The following is a 9,146-nucleotide window of genomic DNA, read 5'->3' as shown; positions in this document are numbered from 1 at the left end:
GTGAAATTGCACATATTGACTTATTTACATTTTATTGCAGTTACTTCATGGGTGATCTGAACTACTGGGAGCAGGCTTGATTGAACACAGTCTGACTGCTGCAGGAAGGAAGGACCTCCTTCAAACATCGTGGGTGAAGCAGTCTGTCCCTGAAGGAGCTGCCGGTGATGGTCCTGTTTACTGCAGGGGGTGGGAGATGTCCTCCATGATAGACAACAGCTTTGTTATCATCCTCCTGTCTACCACCAGCCCAGGACAGAGCTTGCTTTCTTAACCAGTTTCTTTAGTCTCTTCCTGTCTGCAGCCGTGATGCTGCTGCTCCAGCAGACCAGTCCATACAGGATGGCTGATACCACCACACAACCATAAAAGGTCCTCAGAATTGCTCCCTGCACCCCGAAGGACCTCAGTTTCCTGAGCAGGTGAAGTGTGTTCTGACCTTTCTTACACCGTGCGTTGGTGTTCTATCTCTAGACATGTTTGAATGTCTTTATCAATAAATGCTCAAACATATGTTGAGTGTCAGCTCAGCTCTTTGTTCCATACATGTAAATGTTCCAATGTGATTGGTGTCTTGCAGTCAGAGTGTAAAGAATTGAAGCTGTCAGAGGCTTTCTGTGGTGAAGAGGCTGCAGGACATCAGCTGCTCCAACAGGTGAAGCCTTTGTTCTTTGGCTCCAACCAGAAGCAGCAATAAATCAGCATGAGCTGCAGCTTATCCACCTCATAGAGTGTATAATAAAGAAACCAAGAGGTTTTAGTTGATAGCTGTCGCTAGCAGTGTGTTGTTCAGGTTGTGAGGAGAAGTAAAAAGCTTACAGCACCTGGTATTCCCAGGTAGTCTCCCATCCAAATACTAACCAGGCCCAACCCTGCTTAGCTTTGCAGATCAGATGAGATCAGGTGTATTCAGTCTCAGAAACAAACCTCACATGATTCAGATCTCCACTCACACCTTTTATTTGTCATTTGGTTGCGCCAGTACTAATTGATAGCATCATTTAAGCAAAGTTAGAGCAACATCTTGTAGGACAGGTGGTGTAGAGGTAAGTTTTTTGCCTCCCCGGTACCTTAGTACCTTTATTATCTTCACTTCCTTAATACTTTTGTGTACCATCATTTATGAAAACTAACAGCTACACCCAGTAGGAAGGATAGTGCAGTGGTAAGTTATCTGCCTCTCATCCAGGAGGTCCTTGGTTTGAATCCAGCTCAAGGCTCTTTTTACACTTTGGCTGCATGACAACCTCTTGCAACCATCATTACAACAAAGTCCATCAGGGACCTTGTGTGACAGATAGCTCACACAGAGGGTGTGTGTCTGTCATGTGGATGGTCACGGTTCGAATCCCCGCTGTGGTGTGGAGTGTCACTGGACTGGACTGGACTGGATTGGATCGGATCTGGGAAAAAGAAAAACCAGGAGATTTACCCATAAACAAGGCACGAAGGCACGAAGGCACGAAGGCACGAAGGCACGAAGGCACGAAGGCACGAAGGCACGAAGGCACGAAGGCACGAAGGCACGAAGGCACGAAGGCACGAAGGCACGAAGGCACGAAGGCACGAAGGCACGAAGGCACGAAGGCACGAAGGCACGAAGGCACGAAGGCACGAAGGCACGAAGGCACGAAGGCACGAAGGCACGAAGGCACGAAGGCACGAAGGCACGAAGGCACGAAGGCACGAAGGCACGAAGGCACGAAGGCACGAAGGCACGAAGGCACGAAGGCACGAAGGCACGAAGGCACGAAGGCACGAAGGCACGAAGGCACGAAGGCACGAAGGCACGAAGGCACGAAGGCACGAAGGCACGAAGGCACGAAGGCACGAAGGCACGAAGGCACGAAGGCACGAAGGCACGAAGGCACGAAGGCACGAAGGCACGAAGGCACGAAGGCACGAAGGCACGAAGGCACGAAGGCACGAAGGCACGAAGGCACGAAGGCAGATTTTTGGCAAATTTTGCCCAAATGTAAAAAAACAAAGCTTGAGCAGGGTGGGGGATCAAACCTGCACTCTCCAGGTTCCAAACCACCACCACTACCTCTGGACTACCAGTCCTACATACCCAAATACAGGCTTTTCTTCTATTCGTCAAGGCGGTGACATCAACACTGAAAGAAAAAAAAACAATCCACAAAATCAAAAAAAGAAGATAATCTACCTACAACTTTTAAAGAACACGCTAAAAAACACAATACTAAAAAGTCACACTCTTCTCCTCATCACTCATTTTTACATTTTAACACAATTTCAAAGCCACACAAATCACATTCTTCATGTCAAATCACTTCTCTTCACTACAAATGGGAGAGAACAGCAAACAAATAAAATACAACTTATGGCTTAAATATCTTCAAAATCTCTTTGCTATTCCTCTACATTCAAATTCCTCAACACCACTCAACAATCACCTGCAGGATCTCTTACTTCTTTCTTAGCTCTGACAAAACATCTTCAAGACTCTGAGAAGACAACTCATTTTCAACACATTTGCTGCTTCGTCTAAGTGTCCACACACATCTCCAGTCATCCACAGGCCTCACCACTGATCAGCTGCACAAACTTACATGTTAAACTTCTCCAAAGATAAAATACAGGCCCTTCTGTCTGATCACAACTTTTACTGGTGGCTCATATTTCAAGTTCATTTCCTTGCAAAGTCTTTATTTTGGATTAAAGTGGGATCTGTGACCAGGCAGATCACTTGTTTATTCTTAGCATTTGGATTTCACTGACATTCCTGTCATGTAGAAAAATAGAAATATCTTTGCATTGATTCAGCTAAACTAACTGCAGACACTGAGAGGCGTAAAGTTCAACAAATGCTGTTTTTATTTACTTCACTGGTGACATCAGTAGATGCTTGCAGTGAAACCACCACTGCAAATATTTATGCATTTAAGTATTACAACTGAAAACTCCCTACAAACGTCCACTTCTAACACCACAAACATTGTCCAGAGGAAATGATATTAGCTGAACATAAAAACATGTAAAACAGCTCTGATGCTTTCATCCTGAGCTCCACTCAAACATTTCACTGTGCAGCAGCTCAGCAGTTTGTTTAAGAAAAGCATTTAGGTTCAATCTGTGAAGCCCAAAACCCACCAGCTTTGAAAAATGACACCATTTACCAGAGTCACAAACTGTAAAAACAGAAGGAATTGTTGGATTTTCTATGTGAATGTGTCGCCTCTCTAGTTAACTCACCCGGTTACGTCTCCATCCTGACGCTGCTCTGCTGGACCGGAGCTTCTGGACCAGCCGGGTGGACCTTCCTTCACAGATCTTCCCGGTGGGAGTGATTCTGAGTCGGCCTTGGTTGACTGCAAACTCCTTAAAATGGACACATGAGAGGAAATCGTGGACAAATCGATACAACAGCTTGTTCGGTTTGTCCTGTTCTTAAATGGGTAGAAAACTGCTGAGAGCTCTCAGTTCAATTCAATTTTCAATTCAATTTTATTTATATAGCGCCAATTACAGTCAAATTGTCTCGAGACGCTTTACAGAACCCATATGCCTGACCCCCAGAGCAAGCCAAAAGGCGACAGTGGCAAGGAAAACACCCTTTTAACAGGGAAAAAAACCTCGAGCAGAACCCGGCTCTAATGTGGGGGGACCCATCTGTCTGCTGGCCGGGCGGGTTGAGAGGGACAGAAGAGGTAGAAAGGTAGAGATAGAGGGGTAGAGGTAGAGATAGAGGGGTAGAGATAGAGAGGTGGGGGGGTGGGACACAAGGACCATAAAACACAGCCACACATCTGAAGCATCCAGCATCCAGCTCTGGGACCAGGGACACTCGGAGAAAGGACACAGAAAGAAACAGAGTGAATGTAATGCAATAATGGTATATGTAGTAAATACATAGGTAGTTAGAGAAGGGCTCAGTGCATCAAGAGAGGTTCCCCAGCAGTCTAGGCCTATAGCAGCATAACTAGGGGCAGAACTAAGGGACGTCAAGAGGGGAAGTCAGTTGTGCAAATGAAAACACAAGCATACCCCGTCAGGGTCCCCCAGTCAGCCCTAACTATAAGCTTTGTCGAAAAGGAAGGTTTTAAGCCTGGTCTTAAAAATAGAGAGGGTGTCCGCCTCCCGAACCCAAACTGGGAGCTGGTTCCACAGGAGAGGCGCCTGATAACTGAAGGCTCTGCCTCCCATTCTACTTTTAGAGATTCTAGGAACAACAAGTAAGCCTGCAGTCTGAGAGCGAAGAGTTCTGCTAGGATAATATGGTACTATCAGGTCTTTAAGATATGATGGAGATTGGTTGTTAAGAGCTTTATATGTCAGAAGAAGGATTTTGAATTCTATTCTAGATTTAACAGGAAGCCAATGAAGAGAATCCAATATAGGAGAAATATGATCTCTCTTGCTAACTCCCGTCAGTACTCTGGCTGCAGCATTTTGGATCAGCTGTAGATGTTTCAGAGAGCTATTGGGACAACCTGATAATAAGGAATTACAGTAGTCAAGCCTAGAAGTAACAAATGCATGGACTAGTTTTTCTGCATCACTCTGAGACAGGATGTTCCTGATTTTCACAGTATTTCTCAGGTGGAAAAAGGAAGTCCTACAGATTTGTTTTATGTGCGAGTTAAAGGACATGTCCTGGTCAAAGATAACACCGAGGTTCCTCACAGTAGTACTGGAGGCCAATGTAATGCCATCCAGAGTAGCTATATGCTTTGAAAGCAATTCTCTAAGATGTTTGGGGCCAAATACAATGACTTCAGTCTTGTCTGAATTTAGTAGTAAGAAATTATAGGTCATCCAGGTCTTTATGTCCTTAAGACAATCTTGCAGTCTAGCTAGCTGATTAGTTTCATTTGGCTTCATAGATAAATACAATTGAGTGTCGTCAGCATAACAATGGAAATTAATACAGTGCTTCCTAATAATGTTGCCTAAGGGAAGCATGTATAATGTGAACAGTATTGGTCCTAAGACAGAACCCTGAGGAACTCCATGATTAACCCTAGTATGCTCAGAAGAGTCATTGTTGACATGCACAAACTGGAACCTGTCTGATAAGTAGGATTTAAACCAGTCCAGTGCTGTCCCTTTAATGCCTATAGAATGTTCTAGTCGCTGTAATAAAAGTTTGTGGTCGATTGTATCGAATGCTGCACTAAGGTCCAATAAAATAAGTATAGAGACCAGTCCATTATCTGACGCTATGAGAAGGTCATTAGTAACTTTCACCAGAGCTGTTTCTGTGCTATGATGCACTCTGAAGCCTGACTGAAACTCTTCAAACAAGCTATTCCTTTGTAAATGTTCACATAATTGATTTGCAACTGTTCTTTCCAGAATTTTGGAGAGAAATGGGAGGTTGGAAACTGGTCTATAGTTGGCTAAAACATCTGGATCTAGAGTGGGCTTTTTAAGTAAAGGTTTGATTACAGCAACCTTAAAAGCCTGTGGTACATAACCTGTTACTAGAGAGAGATTAATCAGATCTAACATTGAGGAATCAGCTCTGACAGAGTGTTGCTCTGACTCCATGTGTGACTGAGGCTGGAGTGAACAGAGCTGCTGCTGCTCAGCTGCAGCTTCTTATTAGCACAACAACAGACGCTGCGTTCACTACGTCTGTGGGTGTGGAGCTGATAAAGAGGATCTTCACCACTGACCTGAGCTGCTGCCACACGGTGAGACGTCCAACAGAGTCACTGAGCAGCTGATGATGAAGAAGATGAAGGCTTCAGGAGGAGGTGGAGGAGGAGAAGCTGCAGGGCCACATGAGACACTGAAGAGACAAACCAGAAATGATTCACACACTAGACATGAAGAAAAGAAAACATCAGAGAGTGTAAAATACAAGAATGAGTCCTGAACATCACAGGCGTAACCCGTAGAGCTACATGAGCACACATGTTCTGGTCTTGAAAACGTGTATTAATCCAATAGAAAGTCTAGGGGTAGGGTTAGGGTTGGAGAGGAAGGTCCTTACAGTTGTAATGAAAAAAATAGGGTAATTAATATTACACATAAATATTTTTAATGTTAATACTAAGCAGCCGAATATTCTGAGAAATTAATCCGTGGTTTTTCCTTCAGCCGTTGTAGATCTAGATAACCTAAAGGTACAGTGCAACCACAACGGCTGAAGGAAAAACCCCAACTTTATTCTAAGAATTTTTTGGCTAGTGTGACTTAATATTAAATTATGAAAAAATGTATAATTTTATATCCATGTTTTTGGTACATTGCTACTGTCAGGACCTTCCTCTGTAACCCGAACCCTACCCCTAGACTTTCTATTGGATTGATACACCTTTGCTGACAGCCAACATGCGTGATCATATAGCTCTGCGGGTTAAGCCACTGAAGCATGTAGTTGGTCCTCAATGCTGAGGCCCTGGTTCGATTCCCGCTCGCAACCCTGTACTATATTAGTTGTTCTCATTCTTATTTCTACCCCATTGTCTGGCTGTCTCTCACTACGCCTATCCATCAATTAACTGCAAAAGACTACAACACTTATTTACAAATTTCCTGTTTATTTATTAAATACAATTCTTTAATTTCTTACATCTTTTTTCCCCCCATACTTTATAAAAGTTTAATTGTCTTAACTTTTTCCCATTTATTTAATTGCTTCTTTTTTATGTATTTTCTTTCTTTAATCTTCTTCTTCTTTCTAGAATTTAACACCAACCTTCAATTTTGGGTCATTTTTAGACATTTTGAAAAGCTATCAACTCAAACAGGGTAACACCGACAGATATGAAATTCAGCCAGGATGTACTCCAGGCATGGGTGATCAAAAGTTATCAAAATGCTCCACAAAAGTCTGAGGGCGTGGCCATGGCAGGCTCCCAAACTTTGATGCTTCGACATGACACATCAACTGCTGTGTAACTGCCCTAAACATACTCTAATCTGCCTCAAACTTTACATGTATGATCAGAGTCCCGCCCTGATGACATTCACATGCTGAAATACAGCCACAGTCATAACGCCACCTGGTGGATAGAAGGAAAAGCTCTATAACTAGCCTGGACATGGTCCGATCTGCCTGAAATGTTATATGTGTCATCAGAGTGCGGACATGATCACATCCATAGGCCAATATACACTCTCGGTCGCAGCGCCACCTGGTGGACGTGCGTGGATTCGACGACGAGCATGGATGCGAGGACCCGTCCAACGCTGCTTGCAGCTTTAATTTGAATTGTTTTTCGCAGAATAGATTGGTTTTTGTGCTGTTGTTTTTGCTTTGAGAGTTAGTAGTATGTCAGATTTCGTATTTCGTAGAGAATAGATAGATAGATAGATAGATAGATAGATAGATTTTTATATTTATATATATATATATATATATATATATATATATATATATATATATATATATATATATTCCCAACTCACCACCCCCATGACACAACACCTGGCACAGAACCTTGTCAGGTGCTTAGCTGACAGACTACAAACCAAAGAAAAGAACAGTTCACTGACTGTTGCTACACTTGTGGCTCTGCAGTTCAAAACTTTTGGATTCACCAATCAGAGTGGCAGCCAGTGTGAAAGAACGTTTAATAACAGAATGCACAACAATTAACATAAAGAATGCCAAGCAGCAGTCATCTACGTCACAAGCACCACCGCAGCCTCGTCCTCCACCACCAGCAGCACCTTCCACAGGTATTCTTTTTCTCTTCTGAATAGGGAATGACTGACATTTCTGGTGATGATGATGATGATCTTCAATATTTTTCAGTTCAACTGTGGAGCCTATTGGACGAAGACGCAAGTAGAGCCTGGCAAATGCAAAGCACCACAGCGAATGCAATTGTAGAAAGAACGGCAGACCCACTGGCTTACTGGGCAACCCACAAAACCGTTTACCCAAACTTGTACAATGGAGCCAAACATTTCCTGTGTACCTCAGCCTCATCTGTGCCATGTGAACAGGTTTTTTTTTTTTTTTCTAAGGCTGGGGAGATAGTGAGTAAAAGAAGGAACTGCTTGAGTCCCAAACAATGTTCCCTGTAATTTTTCATGAGTCTGAGCAAACACACAAACTCCCTGAGCGTTCCTTGGACCACTGTGAGCAACATCAGACGTGTGCACTGTGGTCACACCAGCATCGCATCCATTCAAGTTACATGGTTTATTAAAAGAATCAAATTACAGCATTTACATTTCTGTTTAAACACTTTGTCAACAGGAGCCAGTTGAAGGCTGCAGTGATTTTAGTGACACTACAATGTATAAGAGTGAAGTTATTGAATATTTGTCTCTCTTTACTGTTGCAGCGGTTTTGCAAATTGCAGACGGACCCTGTTCACTCCATAGACACCAATGTTATTCCTGTAGCTTGAAAGACAGCTACTTTTGATAAAACTGGGCTTGTAGCACATTGTCTGCCTTGCAACAATGGGAAAGAGGCACCGTTTATGTTTTGACAACCTATATCTAATGAGTTATTGATGCTGGAAGTGTGAATCTGTGAATATCTTTCCAACTTTACTGAACTTGGGGCCACTACCACCTAAGGAGTGATATATTTAATTTTGAAAAAAGCATTTAGCCATACTTAAAGCTTTAAGTGCTTTATTAACACGGAACTAAAAATTTTGCATTGTTTTATTATCACAGGTTCTGTCTGAAAAGAGGTGGCATCATTTTAAACAGTGAAATCAAACTAACAAAATGTAATGACCAACCAGTGAGCAATACTGGATTCTGAAAAAACATAAACAACTTTTTTTAAATCTAAATTTTAACAAAGTTAATCTATTAACTTATTTTTGTGTGTATGCATCTATTTATTGATTTATTTAGTACTGTTAACTTATCAGAGTTCTGAGTGAGTTTTTCTTAAGATAGGCAAAGGCCATTTATTGATTACATATAGGCTCTTAAATGTTCGTTAAAAACTAAAAAGCATTTTTAAAAAAACAACTTAGGCATTTATTGAGTCACTAAAATACTGTAGAGTACAGACCACATCAGCATGATTATAAGCATCCTCTGGTAAATGAACAACCAGATACTGATGTCTCTCACCATATGGACTTCAGGAGATGACTGGGGGATGATAAACTGTGACCTACTGGTTGGGTTCTCTCTGTTCTCATGTTTCTTACATGTTTGTCCCCTGACAGCCGGGTCCTAATGTTTTTTGAGCA

At 42.4% G+C, this 9,146-nt stretch overlaps 1 long non-coding RNA gene across 1 annotated transcript; it reads right to left on the bottom strand.

Annotated features, from left to right (window-relative positions):
* Positions 1 to 1,864: 1,864 nt before the first annotated feature.
* Positions 1,865 to 7,272, bottom strand: LOC129348713 (uncharacterized). The gene is made up of 3 exons (XR_008601368.1): positions 5,643 to 7,272; positions 3,217 to 3,342; positions 1,865 to 2,117 (listed from the first exon to the last, which is right to left on the bottom strand). It is a non-coding gene; the product is annotated as an uncharacterized LOC129348713 (long non-coding RNA).
* Between the last annotated feature and the right edge of the window lie 1,874 nt (positions 7,273 to 9,146).

The sequence above is a fragment of the Amphiprion ocellaris genome, chromosome 4, assembly GCF_022539595.1.
Source record: "Amphiprion ocellaris isolate individual 3 ecotype Okinawa chromosome 4, ASM2253959v1, whole genome shotgun sequence".
Lineage (NCBI taxonomy): Eukaryota > Metazoa > Chordata > Actinopteri > Pomacentridae > Amphiprion > Amphiprion ocellaris.
This window is presented reverse-complemented; position numbering and strand designations above follow the sequence as displayed.